General features: G+C 43.5%; 1 protein-coding gene across 8 annotated transcripts in view; it reads left to right on the top strand.

The window, feature by feature from the left end:
* The window catches only part of AUTS2 (activator of transcription and developmental regulator AUTS2), a 1,215,681-nt gene that overhangs the window by 167,972 nt on the left and 1,020,601 nt on the right, over positions 1 to 27,108 (top strand). The window lies entirely within an intron of this gene.

The following is a 27,108-nucleotide window of genomic DNA, read 5'->3' as shown; positions in this document are numbered from 1 at the left end:
GGCACTTACCCTGTGTCTCCTAAGTCACTGCTTTGCAGAGTGCTGCAAACAAGACTTTTGTGGGTTTCAGAAAGAGAAAGCGCTTTAGAAAGCAAGGATTCCCAGAGTCCTACCAGAGAACAACTGAAGGTGGACGTTTCCCCCTCCAAACAACTGCCTGGCTCTGGTTTTTCTCACTACTTTGCATAATAACTTTCTTCTCCTTTCTCTCTCTCAGCTGCACTTAGAAGGACTTAATGATACCATTTAAAGTTAGAGGATAAATGTAAAGCTGATCTGTTCATGAATACCAATTAGTTGTACTTTAAAAAATATAATTTCACATATGGCAGGAACAGGTTGCTACTTGAAGGAGCTGATGGCCAGTGGGTTTTCGAGTGGAAACGTGGCTTCACCTGCTGATCTGTCTGTCCAAGGAGATGAGTGCTGTGTGTTGGAGAATTGTGGCAGAGGACTGAGAACCACCAAGGAAGGAGGAACCAAGGACGGCTAGTTCTGCAGTTACTCTGGCCACAGTGTCCTCCTGGCTCTTGAGTGTGTGTGCTCACGCAGTCGTGTCTGACTCTTTGTGACCCCATGGACTGTAGCCCACCAGACTCCTCTGTCCATGGAATTTTCCAGGCAAGAAATATTGCAGTGGGTTGTCATTTCCTACTCCAGGGGATCTTCCTGACCCAGGGATTGAACCCAGGTCTCCTGTGTCTCCTGAATTGGCAGGCGGGTTCTTTACCACAGTGCCATGTGGGCTCTTGAATATTAATGTGTAAATTACCCTAAAATCTACTCAAGCACCAGAGATCTTTGTACATGTACCCATAGGTTTCGTTATTGTTAATAATTTGCTTTTCTGTCCTATGACTTTTTTTTTTTTTAAGATTTTTTTCCCCATAGCATTAGCAGGTACCTAAAATGGGAAGTGGTGAGTATGTGGATTTGCAGTTCCAAAGAGAAAATTGCTTGTGTTCAAGACACTTAGTCAGAACCAGGCACTGAGTGCTGCTGGGTCCCAGGCGTCGTGTTCAGCCCTGGGCGTACAGAAGTGAGTGGGGACTGTTTCTGCTCTCAAGGAGTTCAGCTCACAGTTCAGTGTGCTTGACTGTGCACGAGTGGATGGTCTCAGTACAGCAGCAGTAGGACCCCAAGGTGTGTTGGAAGCGTAGGAGGTACAGCGTTCATTCTGTGGGGGAGGGGGTGAGGAGGCATCTAGGGGGACTCCATGGTCAGGGTGGGTTTGGAGGACGATAGGAAGTTTACCAGACAGACGAGACACATTGCCAGGGCAGAACAGTGGTGTCTCCAGAGGAGGGGGAGCTGGGAATGCACTCCAGAAGTTGGGTTTTTTGTTTTACTCCCACCTCATATGTGTTAGATAGGTGACCTAATCATTTGCTGAGAAAGAAGAGAAATGCCTCCCACCCGTGTCTCCCTCCGTTTTGTTGGGCATCGGGACTGCATCCAGTATTGTGATCTTGCCCAACCTCTGTGTAACTGAGCCTCACAGAGCCCAAGGTGCACACAGATTAGTTAAGTCGGATCGAAGTTCAACTCAAACATTCGTGTTGGTCCAGTGCCATTTCCGCTGCCCTCCATCCAAGTTGTTACTCTGTGGTTTCTGTGTTGTTAGATTTATGCCTTTTCTCATTCGTTCAATAAATGCTTCCTGAGTTGGTTATAAACAACTGTACCGTCTGATAGAGTTATAAGGGTCTCAGTCTTAAGGTGGAAATTAACTTTGAAAATATAGGCTGATTCAGAATATGAAAAGCCAGAGTAAAGAGTGAGGGTTTAAGGATTTGTACCTTTCAACCTAGAGAGGATGCCAATGAGTTTCTGAACTTGTAGCCTAAGGCAAATTCTTTTTGATTCCTGTATTCCTCGACTTCATTTACTTCTGTGGGATAAGACTTCAGTGTGTTTGAATACATAAAAATACACGAATAAAGGTAGGCCTTGCATTGGGTGAGAGAGTAGAATCTATGAGACTCGGGACTCTGAGGGCCAAACCGTCTGTTGTTTTTTTAAAACAATTTTATTTACTTTTAAAATTGACTTTTATTTATTAATTTTTAGATTTTCGCTGCACCAGGTCTTCGTTGCCTTGCACGGGGCTTTCTCTAGTCGTGATGTGCAGGCTTCTTGTGGCCTTGGCTTCTCTTGTTACAGAGCATGGGCTCTTGGGTGCTGGCTCAGTAGTTGGGCGCAAGGGCTTAGTTGCCTCATGGCGTATGAAATCTTCCTGGACCAGGGATTAAACCTGTGTTCTCTGCATTGGCAGGTAGATTCTTCACCTTTGGACCACTAAGGAAGTCCTCAGATAGACTGATTTGGAAGCCTACATCCAGCTGTGTAATCCTGGGCAATTTGCTTACACACTCAGTGCCTCATCCCCTATATGGAAAATATTGATGAAAATAGTATCTATATGAAGTTGTTACTAGAATTAAGTGAGCTAATGTAAATAGCATGGTAAGGTGCCTGATAAATTAGCAAGCCTTTTATGGATATTCGCTGTAATTGGGGAGTTGCCTGACTGAGTGTCTCAGCTGGGTTAATTCTTCTGTGATTCCTTAGAACATTGTGACAGTTTCTCACCTTGCTGATGTGACAGGATCATCCAGAGAGCATTGTAGAATTCAAGGCCCAAAGATTTCCAGTTTCATCAAGATGGACTAGGTAGGCCCTTTCCTCCTAGATCCTCCCCCTAGATCTAAAATCACTGGATGTAACAAAGAAGCCATACAGTCTCTGAAAAGTGGGAGAGCAGGCTGCTTACAACTTGGGGACTTGAGGGACCACACTCTGATGAGTACCTTGGCTTTGCTTATTGAGCTCATGAATCCTGGACAGGGTACTGCAGAAACTTCCCACCCAGAATCACAAGGAGGCACAGGCCAAAAACGTTCTAAGAAAAGCCAGTTTCCCCTCCTAGGCAAAGGCCTGGGAATAAAGAGGCAGGTTAACAACGAAAAGAAACCTTTTCGGCAAAACCTTCCCTGCTGCAGCCAGGCGCCACGGGAAGAAACCGCTTTCTGTACTCCCACACCACCCCCACCCTCTGTTTCAGTCCATCTTCCTTCCCCGCTGCCGCGTGGAAGCAGGCAGTGCACTTCCATTCCCCTGAGGGGTGGAATCAACAGAACTGGGCAGGGTGCTGAATTTCCACCCTCCTCTGTGTGGAGCAAGACAGCGCTCTGAGGCAGTGCCAGGGAGGTAAGAGCAGGGTCCAGCTCCAAGCTGAGGTTCTCCTCTCTCTCACCCTGCATTAACAGCTTCTCTCCAGGGGATTGCACTGGGGCTTAGGAGAGTCTGATCTCACACTCGCTCTTGATGGAATAAGTCAGTGGCCCATTTTTGCCTGGAAGATGCCAGCAGAACCAAGTAATAAAATGAATTTCTACACCTCCACCTGCAACAGGCAGGTGACTCAGTGCCAGGGTATTGGTGTTGCTGGGCCCAGAAGGAGGCAGAGTCTACATACCCACCTTGCTCTCATGCTGCCTTTCAGCAGGAAACTGCTGCTAAGTAAAGGTCTCCAGGATACAATAAAAAATATCATAAGAACCAGGAAAACCACAACATGAATAAGAACAACCAATAACAGATCTCAACAGTGAGATGAACCTGGTGTTGGAATTCTGAAAGAACTTCAAAGCAGCCATCACAAAAATGCTTCAACAAGCAATTGTTATTATTATTGAAACAAATGGGAAAAATGGGAAATCTCAGAAAAAGTTCATGGGCCCAGCATGATGGAATTTTTTGGAATGATGGAAATATTTCATAACTTGATTGTCATGTATGCCTTTTTAAGAGTGAAAGAAAGTGAAAGTGTTAGTCACTCAGTTGTGTCCAATCTTTGCGACCCCGTGGACTATAGCCCATCAAGCTCCTCTGTCCGTGGAATTTTCCAGGCAAGAATAGTGGAGTGGGTAACCATTCCCTTTTTCAGGGATTCTTCCCAGACCAGGAATCAATGTCTCCTGCATTACAGGCAGATTCTTCACTGTCTGAGCCACCACGGAAGCCCATTTTGTGAGAATAGCTAACCTGTATACCTGGAGTGGGTGTATTTATTCTAAGTAAATGATATTACAGTCAAGTTGATTTCCCTGGAGGAGGACATGGCACCCCACTCCAGTATTCTTGCCTGGAGAATCCCATGGACTGAGGAGCCTGGTGGGCTACACTCCATAGGGTTGCAAAGAGTCAGACACGGCTGAGCAAGTGACCCAAGTTGATTTACAGTAGTGCATGGGGCCACTCTTCACCCTTGGAGATTTATTCAGTAGATCTAAGATGAAGTCCAACAACAGCAACAACAAAAAATTAATGCCTCAGGTGATTCTGAGGCTGCTGGTGGCTCTTGTGAACTCCTCATCTCTCCAGAGTAATCTAGACTAGTTGTGAATTCTTAAGAATATCAATCTGTTAGCAATCAGTGCAGAAAGAAACTTGTTATGGTAAATTATGAATTACCAGATAAGTACTTGCAGAGTAAACAATATATAATGAGAAACCATTAAGTGCATTATCCCCTCATGGAAATAAATTTTTGTTTTTTGTTGGGTAATGTTGTAAAGAATATTACTTGGTTATCCTTAGAAGCTGTTGCTTCTGTTGCTGGGTCATAAAAACCTGCACTGTGGTGTTATTTGCTGTCTCCTGTTTGACCACACCTTTCTCTCCTTTCCTTTTCAGAACATTGTCTCCTTGCTGGCTAATGACAGGATGGATTCCACATCTGCCTGTGCGAGCTACTGCCGCCTCGACAGACAGTCGTGGTTTTCATCAGTACCTCCCTGGGGGTGGTGCTTTCTGTCAACATCCTGCTCTTAACAGAGGCTAGGAAATGATTCCTAATCCAGTCATTACAGCTTTTAAGCCTCTCCCGTTGGCCTCACTGTAACCCAGTGACTCTCATGTTGCCATCTAGGCTGGATTTTCTAATCCTGCCAAGGAAACCTATGCTTTCTTCCCCACTTAAGCAGCAGGCTTTCTCCCCCTTTAGTCTTCCTGGTACATCTAGAAAAGTGCAAAGTGGCTAGGGCTGGATGTGAAGGGGGGAGGGGGTTGTACTTGGAGTTGCTTTCCTGCCAAAGCAGCTGGGGTCATTTGTCCAGAGCAGAACTAGTCACAGCTGCATCAGAGGGTCAGCTGCCTGTGTCTCCTGTGTCTGAACCAGTGAGCTTCTAACACTCCTCTCTGGGTGCTAGAAGGAGTCTTTTTTTAAAAAAAAAATCTGTTAACAGATTTAAAGTAAGCTGTGTCTGGGTGTCAGAGTTTTATTCCTGATAGCTTTCTGTTTTGATACTGTACCCTTGGAAGTACCCTGGGTCTGGTTTCTCCCCTTTGAATAATAGATGCCTAAGATTGGCTGTTGGTAGGATACTTTCTCTCTGAGTTCACTCTGGGGTTCTTCTTTTTCTTAGCAGAGCTGAATCTGGTCCACGGGTCATTCTCCCGGTCTCTAGCCTTCCTAAGTACTCATGCTTACGTAGCTGGTCTTCATTTCTGTTGTGTGTTTTTATGTGTGTCACAGTTACGGTCATCAGATGACTAATGTCAGAGAAGGTCAGACAGAGTTATAGCTTCTAATCATGTTGACCTTTTGGTAAGGGAATTATTTGTGGGGGGGAAAAATACACATTAAGAATCTTCAGTGTGCATTAGAGGGGATAACACTTGAAAAATGTGCCCATGATAGCTGTCTCCAAATATTTATGTGGATTGTGGTTTCTAAGAGAAATTAGTTTTTTCTTTCCTAATGTAGAACCAGGGCCAGTAATAGGAAGGAGTAGAGAAATGTATTATGACCCTGTTTCAGGAAGAACATTCTGACAAGGCTTTCCAAAATACAGATAGTAAGTGTCACGTCACTGAAGGTATTCAAGGGAGGTATCGGGTCGCTGAGAGTCGGACACGACTGAGCAACTTCACTTTCACTTTTCACTTCCATGCACTGGAAAAGGAAATGGCAACCCACTCCAGTGTTCTTGCCTGGAGAATCTCAGGGATGGGGGAGCCTAGTGGGCTGCCGTCTCTGGGGTCGCACAGAGTCGAATACGACTGAAGCGACTTAGCAGCAGCAGCAGCATGGGTCTGGTAGAGAAGGTGTAGCTATTGGGGAATTTCTAAAAGTATTTTCTAATTTCATCCTCTGTTTATTTTGAGTAAGCCATGAATGTAGCTGTAGAACCATTTCTGGCTAAAGGGCTAACTAACCTGCTTACTTGTACAGTAAACCTGGGTACTAGTAGCAAGAAGTCTCAGCGTTCCCTCAGGCAGCCCTGGAAAGACTGTGTGTACGTCTCTCTTCCTGTCTTTCCTTGAGAGACCTGCATTATAGGACCCTTCAGTTGTGGTCCGTTTTTATCATGTGTTGTGTGCATGGCCTTTTCCAGTGTCCCTGTTGTTTGACGTAAGGAATAAAGCCAAATAATTGACCGTTAATCCTTCCTGGGATTGAGGCAGGCAGCTTCTTGGGGAGTGGGCCCCCATTCCTATTCTAAATGAGGCCTCTCTTATTGAAGCCAAAAATAAACGGGATTGTTCAAATAAAGTGGTTGTTCAAAGAAAAATCATAACCTCTCCCCTCACCCCTTGCCTTCACTTGCCCTTCTGTGGTTAAAAGCAACTCAGGGTGTTTGGAGGAATAATAAAGGCACAGTCTCTGAAGGGAACTTGAGAGGTGTGTCTCACTTTAGCTCATGGGCATTTCTAGGTGACCCCAGCAAGTGTGGCCACTAGTGAAGCAGGGAAGGTTGTTAGTTTATGAACATTTCAGCATGGGGGATTTTCTTCTTGCCCCTTGCAGTTTGCTAATTGGCCTTTCAGGGGTTTCTAGTCCCAGAAGCTTTTGCAGTTGTGTTTTGGTATGTGTGTATGTAGTGTTAATAGTCACTTATTGGAATAGTTGTGTTTATTTTAAATTGTATTATATGTCTTTCTAAAAGATGCTCATCAGATGATAGCTCAGTGGAGATACTTTGGTTTGATTGAAGATGTTTCTCCCAGGTTATGGGAGAAGCAACTAACATTTCTCGAGCAATCTCTGTGAGCATTTCCCTTATATGTAGACCATAAAGTAACATTTCCCAGGGTAGGTACTGTAGGCTAGTGCCCTCTGACACTACCGCAAGGCCCTTAAGGCTTGATTCCTAAGACATGTTTGTATTCTTAATGATTCTCAGCAGAGTACTTTGAGTTTAGTAGGTGATCAATAAGTGTTGAATTTTGTTGAACATAAAATTGCTTTCAAATAATTTTTGTTTCTTCCTTTTAAAAAGAATACTTTGGAGAAAACTTTCTTCTTCAGGTTCATTGCTTCTAACCCCTTCTTGTAACACTCCATAAAAGAGGATTTTGGATGGTTTGGGGGAAAGCTGACCCATGTGGGATGCGAGGGCGTTTGCATTTGATTAGATTTCTGGGGACAGATCATTCATGTTGGTACAGACTCTCTGCTGTCTCCATAGCAGGTGTGGGTTGTGTACCATATGGAGGCTCAGTGGATGATATGCAAATAAAAAAGTAAGAAAATATGATTGTAAGTATAGCTGATTTATGATGTGTTAGCTTTTTAAATTGAAGGGTGGTTGATTTACAATATTCTAGTTTTAGCCAGTAAATATTAATGAAGCACCTGCTGTGTAAGGCATGCGTTCTCAGTGCTATCTGAGTCTTTGCAACCCCACAGGCTGTAGCCCCCCAGGCTCATCTGTCCATGGGATTCTCCAGGCAAGAATACTGGAGTGGGTTGCCAGTTCCTCCTTCATGGGATCTTCCCCACCCAGGGATTGAACCTGCGTCTCTTGTGTCTCCTGCATTGGCAGGCGGATTCTTTATTATTGAGCTACCTGGCATAGTACTTGCTACAGAGACACATAGAAACAAATAGAAAATAGTAATTTTTGCCATTGAGGATCTTATCATCTAGTGGGAAAAGTAATATCTATATACATTAAAAATTGATTAACAATTTAAAGGAATTCTTTAGGATCCTTAGATTGTCTAATATGGTAGTTCTCAAATGTTAGTGTGCCTTGGAATCACCTGGAGGGCCTGTTAAAATACAGATTGCCAGGCCTCACCCCCAGATTTTCTGACTCATTTTTCCTGGGGGGTCCTGAGAACTTGCAGTTCTGGTCACTTCCCAGAAGGTACTAATGCTGTTGGTCCAGAGAACACATTTGGAGAAGGCTGGTGTGAAGGATTGGTCCTCAACCTTGGCTGTATAGTAGAATCACCTGGGGAGTTTAAGACATCCATGTCAATCTAGACTAATCACATCAGAATGTCTGTGGAGTGGGACCCCGGCTTTTTTTTTTTTTAAATCCCCCAGGTAGTTGTAAAGTGCAGTCAAGTTTGGGACTCACTGGTCTAACACACATTGGGAGTTTATAACTTTAGAATGCAAAGACAGATGATGTAACCATGGTGTAGGAGTGTGGACAGATGATTGGAATTGTTTAAAATAATAATTCTTAACCTTAAAAAGTGGTAAGTGAAAACAAAGGGACGATTTCTGTTCTTACAAAGGTAATGCTGTGAACAAGTCCAGCCTGTTTTCTATCAATTTCTTGAGACAGACTGATGAGCTTGTGAGCTCTTAGGAATAGCATGGATTTCCATCCAGCAAGGGCTCAGCAAGTAGGATTGAGGGGCTTGATGTCACCGTCAGTAACAAGCATTCACTAACTACCCTCTCTTCTTCCTGATTTAGACCTAAATCTGTTTTTATCCAAACAAGCTTGCATGTCTGTGTATTTAGACTGAGGTGTGGACGGAGGCTGTGGAATAGTGATAGTGAAGCTTTAGAAAATGAAAAATGCCAGTTATAAGTTTCATCTCTAGAAGCCTCTGTTTATTCATATGTAAATAAAATACTGCACACAGTTGTCAATATTCAATGTATGTAAAATTTTAGGAATTTTTATGTAGTAAAAAAAATTTTTTTAATGTAGTAAAATTTTAGGAACATTGTTTGTTCATTTTGAGACCTCCAGAATCTAGCAGTGTGCCTGGCACATACTGTCTGCTCATTAAATTCATGTTTGTTGAATGAATCATAAATACTTTAAATCAAATACCTATGTATTAACAAGGACAAGGAGAGCTTGATCTTAAAAAGCTTGACCAGAAAAGGCTGTCACCTTGGGCAAAAAATCTGTTAAAATAAAGGAGTTGCAAATGCAGCAAGTAAATCTGGAAATACATTGTCTTAATAAGTCCTAGTCATAGCTACTGAATACCTGAAGAAATCTTGCCATCTCAGTTCCAATTGGTATTTAGCTACATCAAGTTTTAGGTCCTATTGTTAAATTTTATTTTTAACTTTATTCAGTTTAATTGATTATAAAATAACCTGGACTGTAAGAATAAGCCTGTGGTTAAATTTCTTGAAACTACTAGAGCCTCTGTTTCAATGAATTTCCTATGGTCAGAAGTTATTAAATTAATACTGGAGATTTGGTACGTCTTATAATCTTGACATCTACTCAGGCCCAGTGGAGTGATGTACAGTGAAACAGTGTCCTATGTTGGTGAGAGGGCACTTATCCATCCACAGGTCCTGGGAAGCATGATGTAACTCTGGTCTAACTGCAGCGTCTGTGTTTTTTGGCCCAGGGCAAAGAGGAGGAGGGCTGGTAAAGGAACCTGATCGGACCATTTGATGCTAATTTCACAGGTGGCTGGTCAGTGTGTGCTGGGACTGTTGTTATTTATAGAGCTCTAAGTGGATATAGCTACACCCAGGGACCTGAGAGGAAGGCTTGCATCAGATCAGGGTGCAGTGGTAAAAGCACAGAACGGAATCAGGGGCAAATGGTCACTGATGGTGTCAGTGCTGGAGTTAAATAGGATCATTAATGGCTGTCAGGATTTCCACTAGCACCTCATTGCCTTTCCTGAAAACAAGCCACACACCAAACTGAAATAACTGTGGATAGTCAGTCTCTCCCTTATTTTTAATTGGGGTTGATAGGATTTTAAATCAGGTTGACTCATTCTGATTTCAGCCACAATTTGAAGAGCTATCCACAAAGCTATAAATTAAATAATTGGAATTATATTTCTAGAGGCAGAAGGACTTGATTGACTCCCCTGCTCTTAGTGGAGAAATTGAGATCTAACAGGGTTTCATAACCAGCTGAATTTCACAGTTGTGAATCTGGGGCTGGAATCTGGAACTCAAGATCTCTCCAGTTTAGCTCTTTTTGTCTCTATCATATTAGTTCTCTAACTAAAGTACACTTCCCTTTCTTTAAAGACTTTGTCTTCATAGCCTAGATGAAGGTTATCCTTTGTTATGGTATTTCCTCAGAATTACTTTGAGAGTTAGTTGAAAACATGGTTTTGTTATTTCCATTACTTAAACTGAAGAACAGTATTCAAATTCCTTCTGTTGATAATACATGTGCCAACCACCACCAGCTTTTAGGAATGGTAGTCCCTCCTTGGAGAGAGAAGGGCCCCTTGTGGGTGCTGGGGCTAGCAGAAGCAGGAAGCTTCGAGCCCCGAGGGGCGGGTTAGCTTCTGCCAGGGGGCTGGAGGCCCCGGCACAGCACCTGGAGGCAGTGGGCACTGTGAGTCACAGTTCGGCCTTGGCATCAGCCCTGGAGACCAGCTCTCCTCAGGAGAACTTTCTTCTGCCCCACCCTCAGTGGCCTGTTGTCAGAGGCCTAGAATAATTGTTTGTTTAAAGTTTTACTAGCTAATTTTCTGCACAAAACTGACAGGCGTCTCTATTAAGCATATTTCCAGTCTCTTGGAGGCACTTCACCGTGTGACTTGGGATCTAACCTCAGTGTAGACTGCAGTGGCTGGATTGTGTTTGTTTGTTTTTCTCTCCTTCCTTTCCCACTTGTTTCAAAGGCCACACACTAAGCTCTGGAGAGGGAGCTGCCTGTGGGCTGAGAATTGGCTGCCTCACTCAGGCCAGCCATGTGGCTGCTGGAGCAAGTGCCTTTGGGTCGGTCGTTCTCAAGTTACCGTACGCTGGCGTGAAGGCCTTTTTTCTGTGTTGGACCCTAAATGTGGGCTTTCTATCAGAAAGACTCATTAATTCCCCATCTGTTAGCGGAGGTGGGGAGATTCAGCTCAGTGTTTCTAAACTTTCAGAATGGATGCTATATCTGTGGGTCAGGTTAATATATCTGAGAAGGGGGCCAGGATTTAGAACCTTGCATTATACTGAAGGACCAGGATCTCTTCCAGTGCTCATGGTTTTTCAGGTTCCTCCAGAAGAAGATGGATTTCAGGCCTTAGGGAATTTATTTGTAGCATAATCAGTTCTCAATTACTTGTCTTGTAAATGTTTTCCATCCCAGAGACCTTTCCCCAGTGGGTCTCCAGGTTATATTCCCAGGCTACCTATTTGGTATGCACTCAGGGACTGAAAGATAGTTTTCTTCTTGATTTTAAGAAAAGCTGAGAAGGAAATCTGCTGTTAAGAAAAAAAAAGAAATCACACCTTATGTTACAGCCAAGTATAAGTAGCTTTTGGAGAGCATCCTCTATTGGGAAGAAACGGTGTGTTATGTTGCCTTGTCATTGGGAAGTTGATTCGGGTTAGCTATATTTTGGAGAAGGCAATGGCACCCCACTCCAGTACTCTTGCCTGGAAAATCCCATGGACGGAGGAGCCTGGTGGGCTGCAGTCCATGGGGTCGCTAAGAGTCGGATACGACTGAGCGACTTCACTTTCACTTTTCACTTTCATGCAGTGGAGAAGGAAATGGCAACCCACTCCAGTATTCTTGCCTGGAGAATCCCAGGGACGGGGGAGCCTGGTGGGCTGCCATCTATGGGGTTGCACAGAGTCGGACACGACTGAAGCAACTTAGCAGCAGCAGCAGCAGCAGCTATATTTTAAGTGTCACTGCTGTGCCTTGCAAGAGTATTTCCTTTTCTGGAAGGCTTTTTTGAGTCGCTAAGATTAATTTAAAGGGGCTTTAGGTACTTAGTAATAAGTAATAATCTTAGTAATAAGATTCTGGTTGTATGGTTTGTTGTGTATTAGCAGTGGCTTAAAGTTATCTCCTCTGCCCTGGGTCTCTTACCTCTTAGCCATACCCAAGTGCATGGTCCACATGTTGTGGTGGTTCCTTGGCCTGCCCAGCCATGCCCTGTATGCCGAGTAAGCCCTTCGATCCTCTCAAGGGTTATCTTTTTTTTTGCTTCACTTGTCTCACTTGACGTCTCCGAACCTGCCATGGCTTGAAATACTGCTGCTCTGGTGGCTTCTCTCCTTCGCCTCATTGAGGATCTCTTTGAGATACATGCCATTCTTTGCAGATTAGAACATTCATGTTAGAGGGAGGGTTGGTTTTAAACTGGAACTGGTAAGATGTCAGTTCAGGAGGGCTAGACCCATGGTGATTTTAGGAGGGGTTACCGCACTGGTCCTTGTAAACCACGGGGCTTGCGCTGAGCTGGACAGTGGCCGTTTAAGTAGATGCTTCCCCTCCGATTGCAGAGTGGCTCCCAGCTGGCAGATTTCTCTTTGGGATTCAGTTTTCTTGGCTGCTGCTGTTTGTTGTGCTCACACAGATTTTTGCGGCATCCTTCCAGGCTCTTGAGTCTTTTCCAAGCAGGAGAGCTAACAGAATGCTTTGCCCTCCCCTTCTTTTCTCTTTTTGGATATCCCATGGCTATTAGGGAAGGACTTCCTGTGAAATAAATGAGGGCAAAGGAAAGTAGCATGCCTGTGGCATAAAATGCTGTTAGCAAGCTTGAGGCATATCAGAGAGATTGGTCCTGAGAGTAACATTTGCTGCCTTTGTGCTTTTGAACTTTTTTTCTTTTTCTTTGCCTGTTTCTGAGGTCTGAGATTTATCCTGAATTTAAGAATGGACTGTTTTTGATCATTTGAATAGGTATCACCGTTCAGCAGGGAATACATGTGCAGACTGAGATGTCTCTTAAAGCCAATTTGTAGTATAAGTCATTTGAAATGATTTCTTTAGTTGGTAGTGCGTTTCTACTTCAAATTCTCTTCCTGGATTTATGCATTCATCTCCTGTTTTACCAGGTGATTTGCTTTTATTGTGCTGCTGTGACAGCCCCCCACCCACCTTTAACTACCACCCCCAGACAGTTGAGGAGGTTGAGCAGTGTGAATAGGCATTGAGCTACCCAAAATGACATCAAGTGCCAGTCACACAAGATTGGAAACACGGAGAATCTAGATGCCAGCAAAATCTCCCTGCCTGCTTGATGAAGCGATTACAGAAAAGATTATGTGGACCTTTAACATTGATTTTGGAGAGAGTCAGTTGGATGAAGTTCCAGTGGGAAATCAGTACTTAACTGCCAGCTGGAAAAATCTCAAATCCTGGAATGATCTTTTCTCTCACAGTGTGGAGTACCCAGCCAGAGGAGAACCCAGCCCCTCCTCCTCAAGGTCCAGCTATCTCTTTGAAGGGGAGGAGAGGGGATGGATGAAGCTGTCTTCACCTACGCTGTAGCACGTCAGCCCAGAGGCTTTTGGTTTGCTTTGCCCCTTTGCTTTTTCCCACTTTTGGGTTTGCTGTTGTTTTGGGGGTCTGAGGGCCTTCTGTCCCTTGGCAGGCTCTGAAGGAGTGCCATCAAGGAGATGGGTTCTGATTTCACACAGTCTAGTTCTGCTAAGAGGACATGAACAGCTGGTTGACCCAGAACAATGCTAAGGGGAACTGGAGAGTTGTTATTTGTAAATGTAGAGGAAGAAAGGAACAGATACCAGGAGGCAGTGCACGACGTACAGCTGATGCCTTCAGAGACTGGGGGCTTGTCTTTCTGTGATTCTCTGGTAACCATGGAGGAGGCAGAGTGAAGAGACATGTGGCTTCTTGGGTTTAATTCCAGTGCAGACGTCAACATTCTGCTCATTTAATTCACTCATTCATTAATTTCACAGATATTTCTTGTGTTCCTACTATGTGCTAGGCACTACGTACTAAGGATACAGTAGCAAATAAGCAAATAGGAAAGGTCTTTGTCCTCAGTGATAGTTAAATTGTAGTGAGGGATAGTGGTGAGAACACATTTATGGTGATGATGGTATAGGAAATAGTATGAAAGAAGAAAAAATAGAAGAAAATGGGATAGGGAGCTGTTTTAATAAGTGTGGTCAGGGGAGGCCTCTTTAAAAATGACCATGAAATAAATAAATAAATGATCATCGGAGACAATAGAGTTTTTATTACCTTAAATATTTTAAACACTTCAATTTTAATTGATTTTTTTTCCCCTCAAAAGTTTTGAGGGTTTTTCTAAAGACATGGCTTCCCTTTTTATCTCTGGATGTTCAGCCTTCATTAGCTGGATTAGAGTTCATCATTAGCTGCTTTTAGTGTAGCTTGTGTTACGACAGTCTTGGATTTTAAGAGTATTACTTTGCATAAATTTTTTCTGTGTGCTTGAGAGCCTCCTTTTCACTCCAAATGGATGTTCATCAGGGTTTGTTGTTTTGTTTTAAATGATCATAAGTAACTTTTGGGAATCTGAAGTATTAAAGTCCCGTCCACGAAGCTGAAGTGAATGATAAACAGTCCATAAACAAAGAATCCCTTCTGCAGAGCAGAGTGCCAACAGCTGTAGATGTAACTCGGTGGCTGGCTGACAGCACAACCCAGGGCAGTGGCTTTTCACTGTCAGAGGGATGGAATGGTGTTGTGTATTCTCTGGACTATCTTGAATAACAGGACTTACATTTTCTGCTAGCTCCCCTGAAAGGACTGTATTGTATGGAAAGAAAACCCTTGTTTGTCATAGCCCTACTGTGTGCTATGCTCTTTGCTGTTGGATCACACCTGATTACATCTATTCCACAAGACACCCCATCACAGTAGTTTTTAAAACATCCTTTCTTAACCCATTAAGAAAAATGACAATCAGCATTTTTCTAAAAAGTGGAGTCAGACAGATGACATCAGAGTATAATGTATCACACTAAGAGTGTGTACTGTTTCAAAAAACCTTTGTTTCAGATGTATGTGTATACAGATGTGTGTGTGTGTGTGTGTATGCATGCACTGTATGCTTGCCTGTATATCAGATCCTGACAATAATGTATTTTTATTATGTTGTGCTTTAAACAGTTTGAAAAACATAAGCTTGTCAGATGAAGTTTGGTATCATTTACAGATGAGGAAACTGAGACTCTATAAAGTTAAGCAAATTAATCATAGTAAAACTTGACTTCAACTCTTTATACATTTGATCTAGGACACGACAGTTTTGTCACAGGACTTTACACCTCTGATGATTTTCTAAGATTTCAGAGTTCACAAAGACACTGACTTGCCCCTGAACATTGTTTTAAAATTACCGGTTCCGAGTTTGACTGGTTTCTCAAAATATCTCTATACAGTCTATTTCTGTAGAAGAGAAAAGAAAGATGAATCTAGTTATTTGTCTTTATTAACAGACAAGAAAAGTCTAGAAGCTCTTTTCCTCTCACAGAGAAGGACAGCTTCATTTTAGCTAAGAAGAGAAACTAACTGGAATCAGTAGTCTCTCCAGCATTCAAGAAAACTTTATGTTGGTGAGACCAGTGTCTATGTGGTGAGTGGGTAGACACAGCAGGAGGACTCTGCCACCTTGTGTGAAATGTTTTGGTTTTCACTAATCAGGCGCACTTTTGAATAGACTTAACTAACATTTGTTCTCGTGACTACTGTTATAACATCTGGCACCAGTCCAACCCACTTTCCCGGCCTCCTGGGAAAGGGGTGGAACTTTCACGATGTTTAAGCAGCTATTTTGGCCTTAAAGGACAGGCTTTTCAGAGAGGCACTGTTTTCCCTGGCATTTCTTCCCTCTTGCCTCTAGTCACTTTTGAATGAATTCCTGATTGCTTCAGCTAGACCTTTTCTTTTTTGCACAGAAGAAATTGACCTTGTTGCAGATGCCAGAAAAATACAGTGAAAACCTGCTACCTACTACTCCCTTATCTTTCTCTCCGTACTGTTCTGTTACCCCACCCCACCCCAGCCCCCAATAAAAAGTGACCTTTTGGCCCAGGGCTCTATCTGAGTGTTTTGTGTGGCAGAGCTGTCTCTGGCTGACTCCCAGGATTGTTAATGACTTCCTTCTCTGTCTCTAAATAATTGCTTGAAAAGACAGCTGTGGAGAGACATTGCCCCCAGCTTGCAGGCTCATTAATTCCAGCCATATGGAAGAGGGTGCAAAGGAAGAAGGTGGAAGTTACTTTGCCAAGAGTAGCAAGTTGGGGGAAACAAAAACACAGGCTTTAGGGGAAGAGCAGCCCTGCCACATTGGAGACTAGACTTGGAGTCTGTGAGGTCGGAACAGTCTGAAGAAACTTCATGCATTAAATCCAAAATAGAGGAAGACAAACTAAGAAGCAGTTACTGTATTCTAAATTCCTTACACTGGGGTTCCTCTGATATTGTTGAATATAGAATACTTGTGTGTGTGTGTGTGTGTGTGTGTGTGTGTTCCTCTTCAAGAATAGAAATATCCAGGTAGTGTGAAAAGTCCAAGGAACGAAGCAGGGAGATACCCAAGAGATTGCCGAAAGTCAGACTTCATGGACTTGACCATTATTCATAACTTCTGCTTTTGTCTATTTTCACAGTGGCCTTTGAATCAAGTTTGACAGAAGGTATTCTGTATCTTACTCCTTAAAAAAAAGAAGAAAGAGGAAGGAATAGTCCAAAGTTGCATAGACAGAAGGAGAATCGAATAAGTGTAGGGAGTTAATACTCCAGTTATCTGTTCAACTGAGCTCTAATACTTCTAGCACTCAGGTTCATAAAAGAAACAAGATAGGCACTTGATTTTTATACTCCAAAAACAAGAATCGTATCAAGTTTCTAAGGGTATGCAAACTCTTCCTGAAACCAAATTATAAAACAAGTTTATGCACCTCTTTAGACAAAGGGCATTAAACAAATGAATGTATGATGCAGCAACAAAGGTCTCCAAGTAGATGCTGAACTCTTTGAAGATGCAGAATTCTTCTTATGGGTGATTTTTTTTTGGTGTCTGCTCCACAAACATCAGTTTAGTTCAGTCACTCAGTCGTGTCTGACTCTTTGTGACCCCATGAATCGCAGCACACCAGGCCTCCCTGTCCATCACCAACTCCTGGAGTTCACCCAAACTCTTGTCCATTGAGTCGGTGATGCCATCCAGCCATCTCATCTTCTGTCGTCCCCTTCTCTTCCTGCCCCCAATCCCTCCCAGCATCAGGGTCTTTTCCAATGAGTCAACTCTTCGCATGAGGTGGCCAAAGTACTGGAGTTTCAGCTTTAGCATCAGTCCTTCCAAAGAACACCCAGGGCTGATCTCCTTCAGAATGCACTGGTTGGATCTCCTTGCAGTCCAAGGGACTCTCAAGAGTCTTCTCCAACACCACAGTTTAAAAGCATCAATTCTTTGGCGCTCAGCCTTCTTCACAGTCCAACTCTCACATCCATACATGACCACTGGAAAAACTATAGCCTTGACTAGACGGACCTTTGTTGGCAAAGTAATGTCTCTGCTTTTGAATATGCTATCTAGGTTGGTCATAACTTTCCTTCCAAGGAGTAAGCGTCTTTTAATTTTATGGCTGCAATCACCATCTGCAGTGATTCTGGAGCCCCAAAAAATAAGGTCTGACACTGTTTCCACTGTTTCCCCATCTATTTCCCATGAAGTGATGGGACCAGATGCTATGATCTTAGTTTTCTGAATGTTGAGCTTTAAGCCAACTTTTTCACTCTCCTCTCTCACTTTCATCAAGGGTGTGGGTTTAAGGGCACATTTGCTAAGTGCCGCAGCATTTCTAAGTTTCCTGTGGTGCCCTTTTTTTTTTTTTTTTGCCTGAAAAAAATAGGCAAGGTGGGTAGCTTCCATTAAAGCAGTGGTTTTCAAATTTTGATGCACATTAGGATTCCTTGAGGCACTTTAAACAGTACATGTGCCCAGGCTGCATCCCAGACCAATTAAATCAGAACCTCTGATAGTGGGTCCCAGGCATCAGTATTTTGTAAAACTGATTCCAAAGAGGAGCCTAGTTTGAGAACCAGTGCGTTGTGATCTTTACTTAATGTTAATTCCTTCACATGAATTTCTCAAGTAGTTAAGTCCTAAAATGCTATTATTCCATGTTGCTGATTTAAGGATATCTGTGTAGTTTCTATTAACATTCTCTTTAGAACATTGAAACTTGCTGGGACCAAGGGCCACTACACCTTTCTTCTTTATAACCAGAACCACAGTGTTCATCAAGAAGTGATGTCGAATCAGCCTTACCTCATTGTGGTTCTTGGAGAACACAGGACCTTAGATGAAGTAAGGGGTAAACTTGCACACAGCAGTAGGTCATGTGTGTAAATGTGTGTTAAGATTACTCTTGGAGCTCACAATGATTTCTGATTCTGAATAGATTGTTGTGTTGGAGGAGTGCCACTGTCTCTCTGAGACAAGGAGAGACATGCATTCCCTAGTTCCTCTGGAAGTTAAAAATACTTGCCATTGTTACGTTTAATTTCTGAACTCTCTGATGCTTACAAAGGTGTCTATCATATGACAGTGGATATTTGTTTTAAAAAAATCAATTCTTTTAACTTTGAACTTGGAGGAACTGAAGCTATCTCAAGGGGTTGAAACCTCAGAGAAATAATTATTTTTTTATGTAATCTGGATTTTACCACAATCCAAACTGTGCCAATTTGGGATAATGGACAGCGTGTCTGTTTATTGGGGTTTGTGTGTGTGCGTATGTGTGTGAGAGAGAGAAGGAGTGAGAATGAGGAAAGAGAATGTGAATGAGAATTATCTGGAACTGAAGCATAGCGAAGCACATAGTAGAAGTCACACAGGAACAGTGTTCTGGTTAGAGCCGCTTGGTCCTTTGGCCTTGGTCAGGCAGGAACCTCTGCTCCTCGGTTTTCTCACCTGAAAAATTGTAATACCTGCCTCTTAGGATTATTTTGAAGGTTAAATGAAATAGTTTATAAAGCACTTAGGATGGTGCTTAGCACATTCCCACTACTATTTAGGTGTTTATTAGAGCACAGTAACAACTTGTCCCACTAAGAATATTTTAAAACTGTAAGATTCACGTGATGCATTATTCCATAAAGACTGTTAATGAAGATGCTTTAACATTCCTAAATTACCTTTCCTTTGCCTGGTCAGAAAGTTCTTCTTTCCAACCTAAATTCCTTACACTGTGCTGCTACTGAGTCTCATGTGAAAATGCTTGTCCCCTGAGACACCCCCTAGTTCTGTCCTCATGGACCTGAAATGCAGTGTATTCCCTCTCTGGCCTTAATTCCTATGTTCTTACTTTGCAGTTGACTCCTCGGCTCCACTAATCTGAACCCACCCCAGTTTTTTCCATGCTGTTAAGCAGAGATGTGCTTGAGGCTGGTTACCATACTGTGGGCAGATGACCTCATAGTTTCTGATGCCATCTTTCAATTTATATAACTCAGCCATGAGCGTGCTTTTTAAAAATAATGGCCCTAAATTGCTGACATTTTGTCATCTGCCCAGACTCCTCAATCTTTCTGTGTTCCCTGGATTGAATGGGATCAGCTGGAGCAAGATGCCTCTGTGCGGTCCTGCATTGGCCGCGCTTGGCGAGTGACCTGCAGTAGGGCTGTATGTTCCCTGGGATAACATGGGTAATGATTATAGCGACAATGCTGCTATTGTGTCCAGAGGTTTGGGGCTGTAATTTCATAATGAAATTGAAAAACACGAGATTAAAAACCTGAGTCTAGCACAGTAATTATATTTAAGTATCACAAATCATCTCCCTGTGTTTAGTTAGGTGTTTGATATTTGGCCTCTCTTTGTGGAGTGCGGTCACGTTGTTTCATACGTCTGCAAAATGGAAGGCTTCTAATTTATGGCCAAAATGTGGAAATTGGTTTCTGTTAATGGGAAGGTGACGAGAATGGCATTAAATTTGAAGGAGCTTGTTTGCTTCATTGACCAGAGTCAAGAAGGGAGGTTGTAGAACAGCTGCCAAGGTAAAGGTATGTTTGGGTCTTTTCATGGTTTAATTCCCAGATTCTCAGATGTGACTACAGGCATTCTCTTTAGAACTGACATAGACTGGCCTGGGAAGTTCTGTGGGCTTCCAGAATGCAGTGCAGTTGCAGGGGTATAAACGCCTCTCCTGAGACTGAGTGTCTGGTAAGGATGAAAGACAGCCTCCAGCTTGTTCCTCACAGGTAGGTAGGTGTGGCTCCGGCTGTACCTGGCCTGCTCACTGCTGGGGAACTTACCTACACCCGCAGGCGCACTAGTCTGACTGAGCCCTGGTGGGATGGGAGGTGGGAAAGGTGTAAGTGGTGGTGGCTGGCAGGCGTTCCTGGTGGTGAAGAATGGGGAGTTAGTTAGGCTCAGGGCTGTTCCTTAATATGAAGTTAGAGGGGAAGGAGATTTAAGACTAATATCTCCTTCTCCTTGATTTCTAGGAAACGGCAGATATAAAATGATCATAGAAGGAAGTTGTGAAAGGGATAATTATTATTGTCAGTCATCTGCTGATTATCTTCTATGAGCCATGCACTTTTTGTTACCATCTTTAAACTTTACAGCAGACACTGCTATAAGGGCATCCTGTCCCTATTATACCTCCCACTGCCACATAATTTCTGTTGATGCAGGCACTGCAGATTATCTCTGCTTCCCCAAACCTTTCCTTTCAGATTCTCTTCGATTCGACAAGGCCATGTACCTGGAGGATCTAAACTGCTTTGGGCCGGTGTTTGTTGATGACAAGTGTACAAGTGTGGTCTGCCCGTCACCAGCATTGAAATTACTTGGGGAGCTTGCTGTACCTCCCAGGCTTCATCAACATGCCCTACCCAGAGACATTCTGGGTCAATTGGTTTGTGGGGAGAGGGTTTGAGGTCTAGGAATGTGGATTTTGAACAGCCACCCTGGGGATTCTTATTTACAATAAATCTTGAGAATCATTGCCTTAGGGCTCTCTCCCCCAGGAGCAGGGCTGTTGCAAAGGATGTGCTAAGTTGAAATTTGCTCTGTGGTGTGTGGGCCTGTTGCTTAGTCTCCAGCTTAAGCTCCTTGTGTTCGGTGGAAGGGCCTGGTTTGATTGGTTCCATTTGCTCTGGAAGGGCTGAGCTTCTCTGCAACTTTACCCACCTCCAGAGACTTCAAATAGAGAGGAGGAAGGCCTGCCAGGGAAGAGGGCCTATCTCCAGCAGTAAACTTGTCACTATCTAGGACCTACGGTTGTTTCTGTTTCCGCTGGAAACTCACTGAATGTTCTAGCAGTATTTGTATTTTTGATGGAGTATTTAAAAACTCGCTCAGTAGTGTCCGACTCTTTGTGACCCGTGGACTTGTAACCTGCCAGGCTGCTCTTGTCCATAGGATTTTCCAGGCAAGAATACTGGAGTGGGTTGCTATTTCTTCTCCAGAGGATCTTCCCAACCCAGGGGTCAAACCTGAGTCTCCTGTGTCTCTTGCATTGCAGGCAGAGTCTTCACTCACTGAACCATCGGGTGAGCCCTATATAAAAACAGCATTTCAATTAAATTGAGCAAACGTTTATTGAGTAGTTGCTGATGCTGAAGTGTTGTTCCAAGGGGGAATGGCATACATAAATTAAACAGTTGCCAGCCTTCATCCAAGGGACTGTGCTCTAATGCTCTCATCAGTCCTGACACAGAACTGTGGCAAAATAACCTGTGACCTACCATAAGATGGGGCTTCTGAAGAGAAGAGTCACCACAAAGCACTCTGGGAACGTTAGGGTGGAGACAGTTCATTCCAGCTAGGCAGAGGCTTCTTTGAGGGAAATAGCCCAGTAGTGCATGGACAGAGGAGCCTGGTGGGCTGCAGTCCATGGGGTCACTAAGAGTCGGACATGACGGAGCGACTTCACTTTCACTTTTCACTTTCATGCATTGGAGGAGGAAATGGCAACCCACTCCAGTGTTCTTGCCTGGAGAATCCCAGGGATGGCGGGGCCTGGTGGGCTGCCGTCTATGGGGTTGCACAGAGTCAGACACGACTGAAGCGACTTAGCAGCAGCAGCAGCAGCAGCAGCAGCAGTGTTTCTCAACCTTGTCTGCATTTTAGAATCACCTGGGGGAATTTTTTTTTTTTTTAATCTTAATATTGAAGCCATACCCCAAGCAGTCAAATCAGAATTTCTGGAGTTTGATCACGGGCATCAGTTTTTTTTTTTTTTTAAGGCTCCCTATGTGATTTGCCTGGGCAGCCACAAGACTGAGAGCCACTGATACAGAAAGACAGATACGCTGTGATTGGGATGAAGGATAGGCAGAGATGGAAAGGTATTCTGAGGATGAAGAAAGACCTAGCCAGAGGCAGCAGAGTGAAAGCTCCAGTTGGAGAATGCTGCTCAGTGGGGTGTGACTGGAGTGCAGGACTCCTGGAGTGAGTGAGGAGGGAAAATTATTATGCTAATTAGGTGGGATTGGATTAAAGTGTTGTGCCAAGGAATTGGGAGATGGTGTGTTTTTGCGCTGTTTGGACCCCACTCTCACCTCACATTAACATGGAGATGAGCCTCGAAAGCTTGTTGCTGCCCAAGGTACTGGCCGGTCAGAGCGGGGGATAGGACACATGCTCGTTAGTTCCTACTGCAAGGCTCTTTGCCTTAGACCATCCTTCTCAAGCTTGTGCCACCTTTAGCGTTTTCTCTTGGCATCTGTTCTTTGCCAGTTTTCTTTTATAAAAGCAAACTGAAGGTAACTTGGGATCAGTGTGGTAGGAAGGTATTGAGGTTAGGCAGGAACACAGCAGTAGTTTTCCTCTTTTTTACTGGGCCCCTGTGAGGATGATGTGGGAGAATTGCAGGGCATACTAGGGGCAGATGTTTGCGAGGAAAAGTATGTATGTTTCCATGTTCTTGCAGCTGCATCCATTTTGTGCCTGATTCCATGGAGGCCTGGTACTTATCTGCTTATTGCTGTTTCCGGGAAGTTAATTTGCAGGTGCTATAAATATGCATGGTTCATATACTTCATTTATTCTTTCTCCCTTGAAGCCTCTCCTCTTTATTAGGCACTTTGCATTTGTCTGTTCGGTGCTTGTACTTTTTATGTCACTATTTCGATAGTAATGTTACAGGTAAAGCCACTCAATTATCTCCGGCTCTTTCTGTGCTTTGGGCAAGTCCATTTGTGAAGCCCAGGGGGAGGTCCACGGTTCCAGGTTTTGTTTCTTGTTACATGTAGAAAAACCAGGAGCGTTTAGGAGAGAACTTGTTTTCTTCCATTAATAGTGTGGAGGCTGAGCATTCACAAAACAAAAATCTAAAATAGTTCATAAAATAATGCTATCCATATATCCACCTTTCCATTCATCTGTTGACACGCTTGTTCCTCCCAACTATCACCTGTCCATTTAGAGAAGGTTGTACAATATAGTCATTCAGAATACCGAGACTCTGTAACCAATCTGCTTGATTTGAAATGGTGACTTTTCTACTTGTTTAATTCCATTTTCTTTCAGTTTTATTTATTAAATTTGCTTTTATTGATTTATTTATTTGGCTGTGCCAGGTCTTAGTTGGAACATGTGGAATCTAATTCCCTGACCAGGGATTGAACACAGGCCTCTGCATTGGGAGCACAGAGCCTTAGCCACTGGACCACCAGGGAAGTCCCTCTTTCTTCTTTAAAATGGACATAGTAATAGTAATAGTCTCACAGATTTGTGATGATTAAGGGATTAATGTATGTAAATTGCTTAGAAAGTACCTGGACCTAGGGAGGTTGTATGTTTGCTGTGCTGTTATTATGTTTGCTACTATTAATCATTACATATAACATATATCAGCAGATAAATTTGGTATATTGGCTTCCAGTTTTGTGACTGTAGAATTTATATATAGAAAAAAAAATTTGGAAAGGGAGTTTTGGCTAGATCATGAAGGGCCTTTATTGCAGGTTAGGCTTCCCAGGTGGCACAGTGATAAAGAATCTGCCTGCAACACAGGATACTCGGGTTTGATTCCTGGGTCGGGAAGATCCCCTGGAGATGGAAATGGCTGCCCACTCCAGTATTCTTGCCCCCAAAATTCCATAGACAGAGGAGTATGGAGGGCTATAGTCCATGGGGTCACAAAGAGTTGGACACGACTGAGCGTCCGAGCATGTGTGCAGATAGTGAGAAAGCCTTCTGGTTTTGATCTTGGTAATAGATGTCCATCAGAAAGTTATTCTTGCACCTTTGTTCACAATAAATCATTTGCAGAATCAGAACAATTAGGGGGCGATTTTAATGGTCCAAGGTACAGTGAAACAAGGAAATGAATGAAAGTAGTGACAACAGAAATTGATACTTACATTTGGACACTAAAGATTCTTTCTATGGTTAGATTCTGCTTGGCTTGAGAAGGCGAGATGGGCAGTTAATTTGGAGACACAGTTTTGGTGAATTGGTGCTCTCCCTCACCATCCTTGATGAGACGGGAGATTGCTGTGAAGGTCTCATTGCTGGTTATTGGAGGCAGAGTGGCTAGTGCTGTTCTGTTCTGTACTTTCACATGGCTCGTTATCAACAGGGCCCAGATAGCTCTTGAAGCAAGCCTGCCTATTCTCCTTTCCACCTAATTGCCGTGTGGAACTTGGGTTCATGCACAAAGTTATCTCGATTAAACAATACATTTGTAAATGGAGCTGTAAAAGTTCATATACTACTTTGAGAGGGCCCTTTCAGACGTTAACATTCAAGGCTGCTGTGGTTGGTCTGAGAACAGCTGTGGTGGATATTTTCCAGATTCCAGGGTGTGACACCTTCGGTTTTCTGTCCCTATTCATGTCTTGTCTCCTTCCACAATCAATAGACAGTGAAGTGAAAAGATGTAACCTAACTGAAGATAGACGGAGTGGACCAGAAGTTGAAAATAGGGAAGAGACTGCACTGTTCTGCAGTCTGTCCCAGAATCAAACATTTTTGTGGCGTGATCTGGGAGAAGAAAAACATTTATGGCCAGACCTCACTAAATTGAACAATTGTGGGGATGGTGCAGACAGATTTGTGGGGTAGTTGGAAAGAAATGCAGTTCTATTATTTTTAGTTATAGACTGGTAACCTGAGCAAGGCAATGAGTTATTGCCTAAGTGCTTTGTGTGTGTGTGTGTGGGGCGGGGGGGTTGGCCTTACTGTATAATTAGGAATATCAGTTATTAATATTAAATATCTTTGATTATTTTCCTCTCTTTGACGGTCTGTATGATCTCTTTTATGCTCTCATTTGCCCATAAAAGACTCTTTACATTAGCAATAAAACTTCCCTCAGCCTAACTTCAGTCCAGATTGCTCTAAAAATTTGAAGTAACTAGGGTACTTCTGAATGTGGAAGGTTTTTATTGAGAAGATGCAACAGAATCAGTACAACAGATACGAGTTCATTTACTCCCTCTTTGCACTTTGTGTTTTTTTTTTCTTTTAACTTTATTTTCATTTTTGGCTGTACTGGGTCTTTGTTGCTTTGCAAGGGCCTTCTCAAGTTGCAGTGAGCAGGGGCCTCCGTTCTTTTGTTGCGGTGTGTGGGCCTCTCGTTGAGACGGCTTCTCATGTTGTGAGGCTCTAGGTGTGCAGGCTTCAATAGCTGCAGCGCAGGGGTTCCATAGTTGCAGCTCCTGGGCTCTGGAGTGCGGACTCAGTAGCTCTGTGGCCTGTGGGATCTTCCCAGGCCAGGGGTTGAACTCCATGTTCCCTGCATTGGCAGGTGGATTCTTATTGCTGTGCCACCAGGGAAGTCTTTATTTTCTACTTTGAATGAGGGAATGGTTAAGTTTGAAGTTGTAGGATACTGCTGTCTCACCTCCACCCCCTAGAAAGTAATCTTGTAGGGGAGATGTTCTGGGACCTAGGGATGGTTTTGAGTGGTAGGTGGGGAGGAGTATTGCCCAGAGCCCAGGTGTCGCTGCCTTCTTGTGTAGAACTTAGTGGTTCTCAAACTATCATGTGCCTGAGGATCATCTCCCCTCTGTCTCCCCAAGGGATGGGGTCAGGCTCTATGGATCTTGAGGAGTTGCTCTCTGGCAGAGACTAGGTTTACAAATCCCTATAGTCAAAGCTGTAGTTTTTCCAGTAGTCATGTACAGATGTGAGAGTTGGACTGTAAAGAAGGCTGAGCACTGAAGAATTGATGCTTCTGAATCGTGGTGTTGGAAAAAAACCCTTGAGAGTCCCTTGGACAACAAGGAGATTTACCTATAGGAAATCAACTCTGAATATTCACTGCAAGGACAGACGCTGAAGCTTCAATACTTTGACTACCTGATGGGAAGAGTAGACTCATTGGAAAAGACCCTGATGCTGGGAAAGATTGAAGGCATGAGGAAAAGGGGATGATAAAGGATGAGATGGTTGGATGGCATCACTGACTCGATGGACATGAGTTTGAGCAAACTCCAGGAAATGGTGAAGGACGGAAAAGCCTGGGCTGCCGCAGTCCATGGGGTTGCAAAGAGTTGGACATGACTGAGGGACTGAGCAATCCAAACCTGGCCTGCTCTGCTCCCCTAGTGCCCACTCAGCATTCCTGGGCTGGTAAGAAGGCAGAGGTTTCCTCAGCAGAGACGTGAAGCTCTTGCACCCACCCACCCCCTTTTTTTTGTCCTTTTAAATTCACACTAAAGAGAATTTTAGATACGCAACAAAGCAGGAAGGAAGACTGACCTTGCCTATCTCCATAGTCTCAGGGAGATAAAGGAAGTGCCTGCATTTGGAGGCAGCTGGGGATTTGTGGTGTTCCAGAAGACCTCAGCTCTCAAATGGGCTCTTGGCAGCCTCACTGATAATCACAGTCTGATCGCTACTGGGCTTCCTTATTTAAGATGCTCTTAAATTCTCTCTTCTAACAGTATAAGGTTATGTCTTCACCAGCTCCTCAAATTTTAAAAAAAGAAACAGAAGGAGGCAAAACAAATCCCAGAACATTTTCCTCTCCTCTTTCTAAAGGTTACAAACATAAATCATATTTGAGAACAATGAATGGAACTTATTTTTTATCTTCAGAAAGCTGGGCCTCTGGGCATCTTAAAAAGTCTATTTATTTTAGAAAGGAAGGAAACTGGTAAGGCGGAAGGGCTATGCTCCTGGGATCAGGAGACTTGGCTTTGCCACCAGCTGCCCGGGGCTCCT

This window comes from Bos taurus, chromosome 25 (genome assembly GCF_002263795.3).
Source record: "Bos taurus isolate L1 Dominette 01449 registration number 42190680 breed Hereford chromosome 25, ARS-UCD2.0, whole genome shotgun sequence".
NCBI lineage: Eukaryota > Metazoa > Chordata > Mammalia > Artiodactyla > Bovidae > Bos > Bos taurus.
Note: the sequence above shows the minus strand (reverse complement) of the source record. Positions and strands in the feature narration are given on the sequence as shown.